We start from the raw sequence: 17,974 nt of genomic DNA, 5'->3' as shown, positions 1-17,974 counted from the left end.
TTTGGGATTGGAATGAAAACTGACCTTCTCCAGTCCTGTAAGGTAATTACTAATAGCTCCAGAAAGAATCAAGTGGCTGGGCTGAAGGGGAAAGGATGCTCAGCTGTGGATGTGACTGGTGGTGAAAATAGAGTCCAATGCTGTAAAGACAGCATCACTGACAACGCACATGAGTTTGAGCAAACCTAGGGAAATAGGGAAGGGCATGGGAGCTTGGCGTGCTGAAGCCCATGGGGTCACAAAGAGTTGGACACAACTTAGCATCTGAACAACAAACAGAGGAATTCATTGAACTGTTTAGATAGATATCTGACATCAGTCCCTTGGTATGGTTTCCCTTGCCTTGAGAGGCCTCTTAGAAGTTCAATCTGGAGGAGGCAGTCGTAAGATGGTGGAGGAATAGGACAGGGAGACCACTTTCTCCCCTACAAATTCATCAAAAGAACATTTAAACACTGAGTAAAATCCACAAAACAACTTCTGAATGCCAGCAGAGAACATCAGGCACCCAGAAAAGCAGCCCATTGTCTTCGAAAGGAGATGTTTTATCAACAGTGCTGTATAGAAGGAGAAGTCTTGAGACTACTGTAAAAATAAGACTGAAAACCAGAAGCAGGAGGCTTAAGTCCAAATCCTGAGAACATCATAGAACACTTGACTCCAGGGAACGTTAAGTGATAGGAGCTCATCAAATGCCTCCATACCTACACTGAAACCAAGCACCACCCAAGGGCCAACAAGTTCCAGAGCAAGACATACCATGCAAATTCTCCAGCAACACAGGAACACAACCCTGAGCTTCAATATGCAGGCTGCCCAAAGTTACTCCAAATCCATTGACATCTCATAACTCGTTACTAGACACTTCATTGCACTCCAGAGAGAAGAAATCCAGCTCCACCCACCAGAACACCGCCACAAGCTTCCCTAACCTAGAAACCTTGCCACCGATACAACCCCATCCACAGCGAGGAAACTCCATAATAAAGAGAAATCCACAAACTGCCAGAATACAGAAAGGCCACCCCATACTCAGCAATACAAACAAGATGAAGAGACAGAGGAATATTCAGCAGGTAAAGGAACAGGATAAATGTCCACCAAACCAAACAAAAGAGGAAGAGATAGGGAATCTACCTGATAAAGAATTCCAAATAATGATAGTGAAAATGATCCAAAATCTTGAAATAAAAATGGAATCACAGATAAATAGCCTGGAGGCAAGGATTGAGAGGATGCAAGAAAGGTTTAACAAGGACCTAGAAGAAATAAAAAAGAGTCAATATATAATGAATAATGCAATAAATGAGATCAAAAACACTCTGGAGGCAACAAATAGTAGAATAACGGAGGCAGAAGATAGGATTAGTGAAATAGAAGATAGAATGGTAGAAATAAATGAATCAGAGAGGAAAAAAGAAAAACGAATTAAAAGAAATGAGGACAATCTCAGAGACCTCCAGGACAATATTAAACGCCACAACATTCAAATCATAAGAGTCCCAGAAGAAGAAGACAAAAAGAAAGACCATGAGAAAATACTTGAGGAGATAATAGTTGAAAACTTCCCTAAAATGGGGAAGGAAATAATCACTCAAGTCCAAGAAACCCAGAAAGTCCCAAACAGGATAAACCCAAGGCGAAACACCCCAAGACACATATTAATCAAATTAACAAAGATCAAACACAAAGAACAAATATTAAAAGCAGCAAGGGAAAAACAACAAACACACAAGGGGATTCCCATAAGGATAACAGCTGATCGTTCAATAGAAACTCTTCAGGCCAGGAGAGGATGGCAAGACATAGTTAAAGTGATGAAAGAAAATAACCTACAGCCCAGATTACTGTACATAGCAAGGATCTCATTCAAATATGAAGGAGAAATCAAAAGCTTTTCAGACAAGCAAAAGCTGAGAAAATTCAGCACCACCAAACCAGCTCTCCAACAAATGCTAAAGGATATTCTCTAGACAGGAGACACAAAAATGGTGTGTAAACTCGAACCCAAAGCAATAAAGTAAATGGCAACGGGATCATACTTATCAATAATTACCTTAAACGTAAATGGGTTGAATGCCCCAACCAAAAGACAAAGACTGGCTGAATGGATACAAAAACAAGACCCCTATATATGTTGTCTACAAGAGACCCACCTCAAAACAGGGGACACATACAGACTGAAAGTGAAGGGCTGGAAAAAGATATTCCATGCAAATAGAGATCAAAAGAAAGCAGGAGTAACAATACTCATATCAGATAAAGTAGACTTTAAAACAAAGTCTGTAAAAAGAGACACAGAAGGACGCCACATAACGATCAAAGGATCAATCCAAGAAGATATAACAATTATAAATATATATGCACCCAACATAGGAGCACCGCAATATGTAAGACAAATGCTAACAGTATGAAAGGGGAAATTAACAATAACACAATAATAGTGGGAGACTTTAACACCCCATTCACACTTATGATCAACTAAACAGAAAATTAACAAAGAAACACAAACTTTAAATGATACAATAGACCAGTTAGACCTAATTGATATCTATAGGACATTTCACCCCAAAACAATGAATTTCACCTTTTTCTCAAGCGCACATGGAAACTTCTCCAGGATAGATCACATCCTGGGCCTTAAATCTAGCCTTGGTAAATTCAAAAAAATGGAAACCATTCCAAGCATCTTTTCTGACCACAATGCAGTAAGATTAGATCTCAATTACAGGAGAAGAACTATTAAAAATTCCAACATATGGAGGCTGAACAACACGCTGCTGAATAAGCAACAAATCACAGAAGAAATCAAAGAAGAAATCAAAATGTGTATAGAAATGAATGAAAATGAAAACACAACAACCCAAAACCTATGGGACACTGTAAAAGCACTGCTAAGGGGAAAGTTCATTGCAATACAGGCATACCTCAAGAAACAAGAAAAATGTCAAATAAATAACCTAACTCTACACCTAAAGCAACTAGAAAAGGAAGAAACGAAGAGCCCCAGGGTTAGTAGAAGGAAAGAAATCTTAAAAATTAGGGCAGAAATAAATGCAAAAGAAACAAAGGAGACCATAGCAAAAATCAACATAGCCAAAGCTGGTTCTTTGAAAGGATAAATAAAATTGACAAACCATTAGTCAGACTCATCAAGAAACAAAAGGAGAAAAATCAAATCAATAAAATTAGAAATGAAAATAGAGAGATCACAACAGACAACACACAAATACAAAGGATCATAAGAGACTACTATCAGCAATTATATGCCAATAAAATGGACAACATGGAAGAAATGGACAAATTCTTAGAAAAGTACAACTTTCCAAAACTGGACCAGGAAGAAATAGAAAATCTTAACAGACCCATCACAAGCACGGAAATTGAATCTATAATCAGAAATCTTCCAGCAGATAAAAGCCCAGGTCCAGACGGCTTCACAGCTGAATTCTACCAAAAATTTAGAGAAGAGCTGACACCTATCCTACTCAAACTCTTCCAGAAAATTGCAGAGGAAGGTAAACTTCCAAACTCATTCTATGAGGCCACCATCACCCTAATAACAAAACCTGACAAAGATGCCACAAAAAAAGAAAACTACAGGCCAATATCACTGATGAACATAGATGCAAAAATCCTTAATAAAATTCTAGCAATCAGAATCCAACAACACATTAAAAAGATCATACACGATGATCAAGTGGGCTTTATCCCAGGGATGCAAGGATTCTTCAATATCTGCAAATCAATCAATGTAATACACCACATTAACAAATTGAAAAATAAAAGCCATATTATTATCTCAATAGATGCAGAGAAAGCCTTTGATAAAACTCAACATCCTTTTATGATAAAAACTCTCCAGAAACAGGAATAGAAGGAACATACCTCAACATAATAAAAGCTATATATGACAAACCCACAGCAAACATTATCCTCAATGGTGAAAAATTGAAAGCACTTCCCCTAAAGTCAGGAACAAGACAAGGGTGCCCACTCTCACCACTACTATTCAACATAGTTTTGGAAGTTTTGGCCACAGCAATCAGGGCAGAAAAAGAAATAAAAGGAATCCAAATTAGAAAAGAAGAAGTAAAACTCTCATTGTTTGCAGATGACATGATCCTCTACATAGAAAACCCTACAGACTCCACCAGAAAATTACTAGAGCTAATCAATGAATACAGTAAAGTTGTAGAATATAAAATCAACACGCAAAAATCCCTTGCATTCCTGTACACTAATAATGAGAAAATAGATAAGTTAAGGAAACAATTCCATTCACCATTGCAATGAAAAGAATAAAATACTTAGGAATATACCTACCTAAAGAAACTAAAGACCTATATATAGAAAACTATAAAACACTGGTGAAAGAAATCAAAGAGGACACTAATAGATGGAGAAATATACCATGTTCATGGATCAGAAGAATCAATATAGTGAAAATGAGTATACTACCCAAAGCAATCTATAGATTCAATGCAATCCCTATCAAGCTACCAACGGTATTTTTCACAGAGCTAGAACAAATAATTTCACAATTTGTATGGAAATACAAAAAACCTCAAATAAGCAAAGCAATCTTGAGAAAGAAGAATGGAACTGGAGGAATCAACCTGCCTGACTTCAGGCTCTACTACAAAGCCACAGTCATCAAGACAGTATGGTACTGGCACAGAGACAGAAATATAGATCAATGGAACAAAATAGAAAGCCCAGAGATAAATCCACGCACCTATGCACACCTTATCTTTGACAAAGGAGGCAAGAATATACAATGGATTAAAGACAATCTCTTTAACAAGTGGTGCTGGGAAAACTGGTCAACCACTTGTAAAAGAATGAAACTAGAACACTTTCTAACACCATACACAAAAATAAACTCAAACTGGATTAAAGATTTAAACATAAGACCAGAAACTATAAAACTCCTAGAGGAGAACATAGGCAAAACACTCTCCGACATACATCACAGCAGGATCCTCTATGACCCACCTCCCAAAATATTGGAAATAAAAGCAAAAATAAACAAATGGGATCTAATTAAAATTAAAAGCTTCTGCACAACAAAAGAAACTATAAGCAAGGTGAAAAGACAGCCTTCAGAATGGGAGAAAATAATAGCAAATGAAGCAACTGACAAACAACTAATCTCAAAAACATACAAGCAACTCCTGCAGCTCAATTCCAGAAAAATAAACGACCCAATCAAAAAATGGGCCAAAGAACTAAATAGACATTTCTCCAAAGAAGACATACAGATGGCTAACAAACACATGAAAAGATGCTCAACACCACTCATTATCAGAGAAATGCAAATCAAAGCCACAATGAGGTACCATTTCATGCCAGTCAGAATGGCTGCGATCCAAAAGTCTACAAGCAATAAATGCTGGAGAGGATGTGGAGAAAAGGAAACCCTCTTACACTGTTGGTGGAAATGCAAACTAGTACAGCCACTATGGAGAACAGTGTGGAGATTCCTTTAAAAACTGGAAATAGATCTGCCATACAACCCAGCAATCCCACTGCTGGGCATACACACCGAGGAAACCAGAACTGAAAGAGACACGTGTACCCCAATGTTCATCACAGCACTGTTTATAATAGCCAGGACATGGAAGCAACCTAGATGTCCATCAGCAGATGAATGGATAAGAAAGCTGTGGTACATATACACAATGAAATATTACTCAGCCATTAAAAAGAATACATTTGAATCAGTTCTAATGAGGTGGATGAAACTGGAGCTGATTATACAGAGTGAAGTAAGCCAGAAAGAAAAACACCAATACAGTATACTAACACATATATATGGAATTTAGAAAGATGGTAATGACAACCCTGTATGTGAGACAGCAAAAGAGACACAGATGTATAGAACAGTCTTTTGGACTCTGTGGGAGAGGGAAGCGGGGGATGATTTGGGAGAATGGCATTAAAACATGTATAATATCATATAAGAAACGAATCGCCAGTCCAGGTTCGATGCAGGATACAGGAAGCTTGAGGCTGGTGCACTGGGATGACCCAGAGGGATGGTATGGGGAGGGAGGTGGGAGCGGGGTTCAGGATGTGGAACACGTGTACACCCGTGGCAGATGCATGTTGATGTATGGCAAAACCAATACAATATTATAAAGTAAATAAATAAATAATAATAATAAAATATATATAACATTAAAAAAATAAAAGAAGAAGTTCAATCTGAGGGACTTCCTAGGCAATCCAGGAATTAAAACGACTCTGGGCTTCCACTGCAGGTGTGTGGGTTCAATGACTGATGGGAGAACTAAGATTCTGCATGTCCTTTGGCATGGCCAAAGAACAATAATAATAATAAAGCGTAGCATATGATATAAAAAGACAAAGAAAATGCAGAATTACCTTGGGGGGTCAGAGACCTCCAGGCAGTTTCCCAGACTGTTATCCACACAGGGTTGTGATGCACTTCCAGATTAAGCCATGGATATCTGGGTGGTGACTCCTGGCTTTCGGAAGCCTCAAGTCAGAAGATATCAGCAGAGACTTTTATGCCTTTCTGATAACAGTCAAGCCAGACTGCCTAACCATTACCATCAGTAATCAAATTGACCTTAGTGTTGTCACAGGATTTTAGGCCACGCTGTGTGGCCCAACCAGGCATCAAACCTGTGACCACCAAATTGAAAGCGTTGAGTCTTAACCACTGGACTGCCAGGAAAATCACTGTCATAGGATTTTTTAACATTAAACAATACCGGGGTCCAGCCCTGGTTGGATCCAGGGATATCCTCAGCAGGACGGCGTTGGCGAAAGGACAGCAAAGGGGAGAGAGAGGCTTGACCTGACTGGGTTACGTGGGAAATCAATAAAGTTCGTGACACCGAACTTGCTCTGACCATGGAGGCTGCAGGCGCCCTCTCGAATAGCTGAAGGTACCCCACCTTAGGCACCTTCTCGAGTGAGTCTTAGAAGCCCAGGCAAGTAAGTGGTCTCAGAGAGCCCCCACGCTCCAAATCAGTCATCCTGAAGGAAGAACAGAGAAGAAAACGAGAGAAAAGGAAGCAAGAACTACACGGGGAGACCAAGCCTGATGAGCAAGGCCCGTAGCTTTATTTTCAAAGGGAGCTTATATACCTTAAGTTGTGCATAGAGGATAATAGGGGGTGTAAAATCATGCAAAGTCAGCAGTCTTTGATCCTTATCTATCGTATACAAATGCTTTAGGTGATTTACATCATCTTCTGGCCAGAAGGCCTATTAACATTTTACGACTGTTCCGATAAAGGTTAGTTAACCAGAAAACTTGTTTTTTTTAAGAGAAATTATTTTAAAGTTTGGCAGCATCCTTCGAAAGTGTTAGATAAAGTTGCATTCCTATAGGGCAAAGGTGCAGTGGGCTTACAACAAGGAAAGAATTTATTACCGTAAGGGTCTAAAGTTGTTAATACCAAGGCCACTACTTATTTTTTCTATATACCAACTATATTAATTAATATACTCCCAAGGACACAATACAGGGGATGTGGCAACTTGGCAGCAAGCATTGGCTCAACAATGAAATCTTCTACTAGTTCTATTCTGATGATTTCTAACTCCCTGAGAGGCTCTATACTATTTGAATATCTTAAGCTTCCCGTGCCTCTCGCGGTTGGGAGGCTGTAAACAATCGTATGCGTAGCTGTAGGAGTCCGGGTGAACCTGGCACATCTTTGGCACTCAGGAGTCTTTATGGTCCAACTTTGGTCTTTGGGAAAAGGCTTTCCTGCTTCCCTGGTGGTGAAGAATCTGCCTTCCAATGCAGTAGATATGGGTTCGATCCCTGGGTTGGGAAGATCCCCTGGAGGAGAACATAGCAACCCACTCCAATATTCTTTCTGGGAAACTCCATGGTCCGTGGGGTTGCAAAGAGTCAGACACAGCTTAGTGACTAGAGAACAACAAAGGCTTTCCTATGTCTGCTGTACTCATAGGCACTGCCAGGAATTCTCAAGTGCACAGTAAGCTGGGAGCATTGGCTAAGAGATCTCCCACATTGCCTGCACTCTCACGGTTCTTCTCCAGTATGAGTCCTCTGGTGGAGAACAAGCATGCATTTGCAGTTGAATTCTTCCCGTAGTCACTGCAAACATAAGCTCTTGCTCCCATGTGAACCTTCCAGTGCTGAGTAAGGTTCGGCCTTTGAGCAAAGGCCTTCCCACACCTGCTACACTCATAAAGCTTTTCTCCAGAATGAACCTTCTGGTGCTGAATGAGTTTAGAGATGCAACTGAAGGCTTTCCCACATTTCCTGCACTTGTAGTCACTGTGTGGACTTGCCAGTGTACATTAAGGTGGGAGCTTTGGCTGAAGGTCTTCCCACATTCGCTGCACTCATAGGGCTTTTCTCCAGTGTGAGTTCTCTGGTGCAGAATCAGTGTGTGTTTGCAGTTGAACACTTTCCCACATTCACTGCACATGTATGGCCTTGCTCCTGTGTGAACCTCCTGGTGTTGAATGAGGTTTGACTTGCTGCTAAAGAATTTTCTGCAGGTATTGCACTGAAAGAGCCTTTCTCTGTGTGAACTCGCCTGTGTTCAAGCAGGCCAGAGACCTGTCTGAAAAATTTCATGCATTCATTGCATCTGTAAGGCCTTTCACCGGTGTGTATGGTCTGATGTTTGAAAAGGTCACAGCTTTGGCTGAAGAATTTCCCACACTTGCTGCACACATGAGGTCTCTCTCCAGTGTGGATTCTCTGGTGTCGAGCAAGTGTGTGTTTCTAGGTGAATGCTTTCCCATATTCACTGCATTTTTTAATCTTCTGTCCAGTACCAAGGGCTCCCCTACACCTAGTGCTCATGTGGGGGCTTCATTCTGTCATGAGACACCCAGTGCTGAAGGTCAGAGGTGGCTGGCATGTGCATTCTGCCTTCACCGCATTCATAGATCTGCTCCATCACACAGATTCTGTAGCTTTTCAGAGTCCCTGGTCTCATCCTTCCTGAAGAATTTCTCTCCATTGTGCTGTGGAGAATTTCTCTCCACTGTGTTTCTGGTGCTGATGGAGGTCTGCACTGAACCAGAACTGTCTCCCATAGGCCTCACACTTGTGTGGCTTCTGCCTGGCCTTCCCCTCCTGGTTATTCAGTAGGATGAAAGATGTCTTTTGATACTGGGCCAGACATGTCATATGGCTGGGTCTTCAGACCTGCCACAGGAGTCCTAAATGGTGACATTCCTTCTAAAGAAACAGTCTGCTCGGAGGAAGCAGCCTCAGCCTCCACTCCATGGCAATGATCTGCAACCAGCGGAATGCCTGATGAGACACATGTTGACTTTCAGGGAGGGGACAACCCCACCATAAACATATCTGACACACCCAGGGTAAGTCCATGGGACTATTCACAGGAGAGTGAGGTGGGACAGGTTGGGGAAGGGGTTGCTGTGCAGTGTGGGGCCTCTGAATGTCAAAGAGTGGGGGAGGCCTCCTGACAGCAAGGACATGAGTACAGGGTTCAACAAACAGCTTCCAGGAGGAGGTTGGTTATTGGGGAAGGTGAGTGCTAGGGAGAAAGGCATGTCAAGGTCCAGAAAACTCCAGTTACAAGTGAGTAGCTGGTGTTCAAAGATGACTGAAGCATATGTGCACCTCTCATGAGACATGCACTGCAGGCCAATGCTGTAGACGAATGCAGACTGAGCAGTAAGGAGCATCTCCCAGTAAGGGAGATGCTAGGGTCCAGAAGTCAGACTAGAAGTAAGTCACAGTGCCCAGAATATGGGGAAGAATAGGTAGATTTGCTATGTGGCCACGTGTGTGCATGCTCAGTCACTTCAGTCATGTCCAACTATTTGTGACCCCATGGACTACAGCCCACCAGGCTCCTCTATCCATGGGACTTCCTAGGCAAGAATACTGGAGTGGGTTGCCATGCCCTTTTCTTGGCAATCTTCCCAACCCAGGGATTAAACCTGTGTCTCCTGCAGTGCAAGTGGATTTTTTAAATGCAGAGCTACCTACATAAGACTTGAAATCAAACACTGGCTAGAACAGTTGATATTTCTGTATTTGAACCCAACTTTGACATCCCACTCTTCTCTGTGTCCACACACCACGTTCCATATGAGGCTCTTTCTCTGTGGCTGGAGTCATCTCCACCTGGGCAGGCATACAGGGCTCCTCCCTCTGCTCCAGCTACATGATGAAGTGTCATCTGGTGGGTATGATTCCTAAGGCAAACCCAGGACAGGTGAGTACAGGCTCAGAGGAACCCATCTTGTGACAGACTACCAGTTAAAAAATAATAATTATCACTGGGACTTTCTGATGGTCCAGTGGTTAAGACTCTGCGCTTCCAATGCAGGGGCTCAGGTTTGATCCCTGGTGGGGGAACTAAGATCCCACATGCTGCACTGCATGCTCAAAATAATAATAATAATAATTATGAAAAGAACTGTGAAGGAACCATCCAGAGTCTCCATTAAGTAGTGACTATATGAGTGCTTGAAACTCTGATAGGATGGAGTTTCAGAAAAATGTCACCTGGAACAAGGGGCCAGAATCTTGGGCACAGAGGTGTCATAACTCTGGACAGATTCATCAGCCCAGAAAGCAACTATAATTAATGGGCTCCACTGGGCCAACCATGCCTTGTGATCCCTTAAACCTCGGCTTGTGTGGCTTTGGGGCTGCTCAGTAAGAAGTGAGGACATGCCACAGAGCTCAGCCCTGGCATCTCCTCCAGGAGACACAGCAAGAAAGCAGTATGGGAAGGACAGGGTGGACCCTGGGGAAAAGGAAAAAAGAGATGGGGTTGGTGTGAGGGCCTTACCCAGGGAGGCTAAAAGTGCCAAGATCTCCAGCATCACATTCCCATACAGGAGCCTCTGGGCCTCACCAAGGAGCCTCCATTCTTCCAGGGAGAAGCACACCAACACATCCTCAGACGGGACACAAGGTCCATGAGAATTACCTCCACTGAGCATCCCCACGCTGCCCACCCGTAGCAATGTCCTGCTCCCTCATGTCCCCAGGTTGCCAGGTCACAGGAGTACCAGGCACTGGCACCGCTGGACCTCGCTGTCTCCTGACCACCCCCAGCGAGCACTGTATCAGCCCACAGCAACGATGAGTGGGTTGGGAGATAGATGCCATCTAAAGTCCATGCCTGGGCTTTCCTGGTGGCTCAGTGGTAAAGGAGCCACCTGCCAATGCAGGACACAGAGATTCCATCCCTAATCCAGGAAGAGCCCACATGCCATGGAGCAATTAAGCCCTGTGCCACAACTACTGAAGCCCTTGTGCTCAGAGTCAATGCTCTGCAACAAGCGAAGACACTGCAACGAGAAGCCCTTGTGCCACAACTAGAGAAAGCCCAAGTGTCAGTGAAGACCCAACACAGCCAAACAAACAAGTAAGTAAAATTAAAAAAAAAAAAAAGAGTCTGTGCCTGGCCCAGTTCCCCTTGGGAACCCTGTAACATACTTCCTGGACATAATTCCTAAATCTGGGCTCACTCTTTCTACTTACGGCTCCAATGACAGGGACCATCAGTTAACACTCCCTCCTCGCATGCACTTTGCTCTTCAGATTGTGGCTCCCTCACATCTTGAGCTACCTACCCCCAGGCTTCTGTCCCACACCACAGATGTCACACTGGGCTCCCCACAGGTCACCCTGCACACAGCATGGAGAGAGCACTTGGCAATGCAACCAGGCTGCCATCTTGTCGCAAACCTCCAATGGCCCCCACTGCCAAAGCCCCCATTCCTGGTCTAAAGGCCCTGCAAGCTGGTCCTTTCCTTTCTTCAAATCCCGGGTACCCAGAACCTCATGCACCCCTCACTTACTCTCAGCCCGCTTCCATTTCTCAGTGTACATTGTGTTAGTTTCCCTATCACTGCCGGAACAGGTGGCTTAAATCAACACAAGTTTATCATCTTACATCTGGAGGGTGTAAATCCAAAATGGGCAAAGGTTCCAGGAATTAGAAAAGGGAGGTCATTGTGCTGTTTATCACGCACATGTTGCCCCCACAACGGTCACAATATTTCTACACCTGATTCTCTGAATATTAACTTGACAACAGACTTCCCCATTTCACTGGCTGGCATTTGCATCCTTTCAGCAGCTAAACCAAGAAGTTTGGGTTCTCTCGCCTCGACTTTCCTCTCTCATAATCCACTCCAGAAAATAAAGCCAGCTTTAGTAAAAGTACAGCTTGAATGCCATGGAGCAGCTAAGCCTGTGTGACACACCTACGGAGCCTGTGCTTTAGAGCCCTAGCTCTGCAGCAAGAGCTCTGCAGTGAGAAGCCCATGCACCTCAACTAGAGAGTAGCTCCACAGTAATGAAGACCCAGTGGAGTCAAAAGCAGATAAATAGAGTTAAAGTCACAGCCTAGAACCACAACTTCTTGTACCACTTTCACAGCAATCACCCCCGTGCAGCCCACCGACATTCATTCAGATGACTGCGATAGTCTCTGCCTCTGTGGTGTGACCACATATAAAACCAAAATTCTCAATGAGCGTATGGTTGCCAGGGGGCAAGGGAGAGTTAGGGAGTTTGGGATGGACACGTACATACTGAGACATTTTAAATGGATAACCAACAAAGACCTACTGTACTGCTCAATGTTATGTGGCAGCTTGGATGGGAGGGGAGCTGGGGGAGAATGTATACATGGATACATGGAGAATGTATGTATGTATGGCTAGATCCCTTTGCTGTTCACCTGAAACTATCACAACATTGTTAATTGGCTATGAAAAAGTGAAAGTGAAAGTGTTAATCACTCAGTCGTGTCTGATTCTTTGTGACCCCATTGACTATAGCCTGCCAGGCTCCTCTGTCCGTGGGATTCTCCCGGCAAGAATACTGAAGTGGATTGCCATTCCCTCCTCCAGGGAATCTTCCCGATGCAGGAATCGAACCTGAGTCTCCTGCATTAACATGCGGGTTCTTTACTGTCTGAGTCACCAGGAAAGCCCCTAACTGTTTATATCCCAATACAAAAAAACTTCAAAAAAAAAAAAAAAAAACAAACCTAAAATTCTGGTCTATAACCTCTGCAGAAACTGAAACTAATTTATAGCCACTTCCAAATTAGGGTTCAATCAGCCCTCTTCCTCACTTGCCTGTGAACCTCAGCTTCAGGGATGTGAAGGTGCCCAACTCCCTTGTTATTACCAAGCTCTGAATAGGTGGCCTTCATTTATCTTGTGTGGATGGGCTTGCTTTATTCCCACACCTGCCCTGGCTCCAACTCCACCATGGCTCTGCCTCCTTTACGGTGTGTTCTCTATGCTGCCAGAGGCAGCCTGCTGAGACTTGCACCAAATTTCCCAGAGCTCCTGTCACCCTCAGAGTAGAGGTCAAGACTCTCAGCCAGCCATTTCAGGCCTGAACTCTGTCCCTCTGTTGTCTACCCTCCAAAAGGAAAGAGACTAATGGTTCATTGTACACTCACAGCTCAGCCTCACCTCCAAGCACCTGAACATGCCTGGGATGCCTTTGATCCCTCACTTCTCTGGGTTCTGTGGGAATCTCTCCATGTAACTATGGCTTTGATTGAACCTGTCTCCTCAGGGAGGGCTTCCCAGGTGGTTCAGTGGTAAAGAATTCACTTGCCAATGCAGATGACATGGGTTTGACCCCTGGGTTGGGGAGATCCCCTGGAGAAGGAAATGACAAGCAATTCCAGTATTCTTGCTGGAAAATCCCATGGACAGAGGAGCCTGGTGGGCTACAGTCCATGAGGTCACAAAGAATCAGACACGGCTGAGCATGTCTCGCCCTAGGACGGAGGTGCTAGTCTCTTCTCCAGCATTCTGCACCCCCAGAGATGAGATGGGACTCTGGAAGCTCTGGTCCAAAGTGAATTGCTCACAGGAAAAGGCCGCTCTCCTGGGCCATGACTGGCAGAGAGGTGAAATACTGTGGCATCGAGAATTCTGGGTATTGTAGGCCCCAGTTTGCCTCCAGTCGCAGAAGGGAAGCCCCTGGTCAGAAGGAGGGAGCAAACAAATCATTTATGGAGAGCCTCCTGTCTTCTTAGCCTGCCAGTTGCTCCCAAACCTCAGGCTGCATATCACACCTCAGAATCTCTGTAACCGTATGAGGCTGGTACCAAACCCAAGTTCAACTTCTTGCCACTGGAAAAAGCAGACAAACGTTGGTGGGAAAGGAAAAGTTGCTTTATTTAGGAGACCAGCAGTCTGGGAAGACGGTGGACTAATGTCCTAAGACCATCTCCAAGCTGCCGGTTAAGAGACAAAGGATTTAAAGGCTGTGTGAGGAAGTGGGCTGCAGCATGTGTGATCTGCTTGTGCTCAATTCTCAGATTTGTTGGCTTCAAGGTGAAATTTCAACAGGCCTGGGTCCATCTGCTTGTGGTCAGCAGTTTTCCCTCTGTGAGGGTCTGCTTCCTGTAAAATCTCCAGCAGGCATTCCATATCCTGAGTGAGACACGCTGATGTGGGCTGTTTTGGAGGTTCACAGACTGAAAAGACCAGCCTCTGAATTTTGGACCCAAGGCCAGCAGCTTCACCTCCATGATGTGGAATGAAAATTGAAGATAAAACCTCTCTTGCAGACCTCTGTGAAGTTGCTTAAATATTCCTCAAACATACATGTCCATTCACTAAAACAGGACCATATCTTGGTGAGGTTGTGTTATTAAGTGCTTAAGCCAGTGCATGGTACACAATTAGTACTGGCTACATGGTCCTCATCATCAGGGACCTGGGCTCCCAGGCACCTGTGTGCTGGGAGGCGAGGCAAGGCTGCCTATGTGCAGTTCTGGGCAATGCCTATCAAAATCCACACACACACACCATGGACCTGTGAGGAGCCTTAACAGGAATGATTTAAAATTATATAGGGTGGCAGTGTGTACAATCTGTGCCATTTAAAATTCATTTAGGAAAAAAATAATCACACATACAGAAGGACGTCATCAATTTCAGGTAGCCAGTTGCATTAGGGGTATGTTCTTCTAGGCAAGATGATTCAAGATTTATAGTTTAAGAAATATTTTCCCTCAGGAGTATATTTTTTTGAAACAGGCAAGAGCAATTTTTTAACTGCACCCCAAGGCATGTGAGATACTAGTTCTCCAGCCAGAGATCAAACTCATGCCCCTGCATCAGAAGTGTGGGTCTTAACCACAGCTTAGGGTGGTAGCATAATTTTTCTATATCTTACTTTCAAATTCACAACCTTTGAACTTACACTAGAACCAATCATGTGTTTGGCTTCAAATTGGCAATGCAACCTACCACATGGTACCCAGTGTCTGACTTCAGGGCCTGTAACCCCATTATTGATTATGGTACATTAGCCAGAAAGCCTCACTTCTCTAAGCCTCTGTTTGCTCTTTTCTGAAAGCGGGAAACAACAGTATTCATAGCACATGGTTGTTGGGATTATTACCTGGAGAATTGCATGCCATCCTCTAGTCATTCTCCCAACAGTACTTCGAACCTTTCACACTGGAAGACCAGGAAATGACTCCTGACCATCCATACTCTCTTGAGTTGATTCAGAGGCTTTCAGGTGCTCGCTTCCTCCAGGAACCAGAACCTCACCCCCCACCAGCCTCCCTGCCCCTACTGTCCTCAGGTAAACTGGCCTTAGGTGGATATGCGTAGTAAATGAAAGCTCAGCTTTAATTCCCATGACTCAAGCTTACCAGGTTCAGTCTTCAACAGGACACCATCACTTGATACTGGAGTCCAAAGTGAGCACAAAACTCTCAGATGAGGAAAAAGTGAAATCAAATTCTATAAGAAGATTTGCTCCATTTATTTAGGTCGTCTTTAATTTCTCTGAGTGTCAGGGCACGTTCAGCTTTAAGGAATGCAATATGTTGCACTCTCCTTTGTGTGCCGTTTCTCAAGGATTCTCTATTCCTCATCAGTTCCTATTCTGGGGCGAGTAGAGCTGCATGCAGTTCTCAGGACTGACATCATGGGAACGAGTACCTGCTTGGATTCCTCCCTGTAACTCCCTTCAGTGACTCTTTTCAGTGTCAGCGACCTTGTATGTATTAGACTATCCATTTTGTTGCAACTGATGGAATTTCATTCTTTGTAATAGCTGATAATCATTTTACTAAAAGATATGTAAGCCTACATTTCTGCTAATAAAATACCTTTGCTCCACTAGAGACCTGGGTCCCCCGCGTCCTTCTTTCTGTCTTCATTCTCTTCAGAGCGTGGAAGCCTGCCGAGCTCACTTTCTTGCCCAGGCTTTCAAGACCTCCTTGAGAGGATGCCCTGTGCCTTCGTGAGCGGTACAAGTCCTGTGCATGGGCTTTATTGGTTTTCTACGTAACCTGAGAGATATTGCTCGCTCTCTCTCCTGTTCCCTTCTTTTTCGTTGACTCCAGTCAACCAGGCCCCAGTCTGTAAAGAAGACCACATCTGAGCAGAAGTGTTTTTCTGTATTTCAGCTAAGCTTTGAAGTTTTCAGTAATACTGAAAAAGGTAATTTTGTAGTTTTCAATAAAATAACTGAGGAATGAATATAATCAAAGAATTTGCATATATTTAATTATATTTATTCCTAAGTATTTTACTTTTTATGCTATAGATTTAGAAATTTTAATTATTCAATTGTTTTCTACGTATTACTAATATATAGAACACAGTTCATTTACATCTATAACCCTCTGTCTACCATATACACACGTGTATTTACAAATATATATAAAAAGAACTGTACACAGGACTTTGCTACATTCAACTATGCTAGTGAGTTTTCTGCACCAAATGATATGTGATTTTTCTTCTTTAACCTGTTAATATGGTGGATAACATTCCTTGTTTTTCTCATATTAAATAAGTCCAACACCACTAAAAGAAATCTCTCTGGCTATGGTAGAAAATTCCTTTTATACATTGCTGAATTTTATTTGCTAATACTGTCTTAATGATATTTATATTTATTTTCATGAGATATGTGTATGCTCAGTTGCATTCGATTATTTGACTGTAGTCTGCCAGAATTTTTTTTAATGAGGTTGGTTCTAAAAATTTCAGATGTTTTAGAGTGTTCTTTACATTCTGTGTTCTCTAAAGAGTGCTGTATTTGGTATTCAGTTCTCATATGTCAATGGGTTTATCTTATCATATGCCTGATAATCACCTCAATTCCTTCTTCCACTGATTGCTCTTATTTTTGTTATTTAGGTTGGAGTTGTATTTCTTGTTCTAATTAATACAGTTTCCTTGTAGGTCCTGTGTGCTCATCCTTTGGCGGTTTTAGACACTGGAGATAATAGTCTTTTACTCTTTACATTTTAACTTTCATGAGCTTTGTGGAATAGAAACCTGCAATTCTAAAATAAATTATTCATCAATTTTCCACACAAAATATTTTGGTTTTTAGTGATACATTTAAATTGTTCTTGGGACTTCCCCAGCAGTCCAGTGGTTAAGATATCAGACTTCCAACATAGGGGGCATGGGTTTGATTTCTGGTCAGTGAACTAGGTCTCACATGCCATGTGGTACAGTAAAAAAAGAAAAAAAAAAAAAGTTAAAAAAATTATTCTTGCCCGTTTAAAAAAGCTGTGCTCCTAATTTATCTTCTGTTGGTTTCCTTATTTCTTTTGCTTCCCTGGTGGCTCAGGTGGTAAAGATTCCGCCACAACGCAGGAGACCTGGGTCCGATCCCTGGGTCTAGAAGATTCCTTGGAGAAGAAAATGGCACCCACTCCAGTATTCTTGCTTGGAGAATCCCATGGACAGAGGAGCCTGGCAGGCTGGGACAGTCTATGGAGTTGCAAAGAGTCAGACACAACTGAGCGACTAACACACAATTTCTCTTACTCTTTGATACTTAATAGTTCTTATTTTAAAACTTACTGAAATTTACCTTATGCCCCCAGAGTTTTATTTAGCTTGGAGGAATGTACTATGTGTACCTGAAAAGAATGTGTATTCTGTTGTAGACTGAAGTAATGTCTTACATATATTTACTGAATCAGGATAGCTGATG

The 17,974-nt window shown here is 42.8% G+C and overlaps 1 pseudogene; it reads right to left on the bottom strand.

The window, feature by feature from the left end:
- Positions 1-8,032: 8,032 nt before the first annotated feature.
- Positions 8,033-10,932, bottom strand: ZNF671 (zinc finger protein 671; annotated as a pseudogene).
- Between the last annotated feature and the right edge of the window lie 7,042 nt (positions 10,933-17,974).

Source organism: Bos grunniens, chromosome 18, assembly GCF_055505025.1.
Source record: "Bos grunniens cultivar Pamir isolate PY7600 chromosome 18, Bosgru_T2T1.0, whole genome shotgun sequence".
In the NCBI taxonomy this organism is placed as follows: Eukaryota; Metazoa; Chordata; class Mammalia; order Artiodactyla; family Bovidae; genus Bos; species Bos grunniens.
The sequence above is the reverse complement of the archived record's forward strand: the minus strand, read 5'-3'. Positions and strand labels throughout refer to the sequence as shown.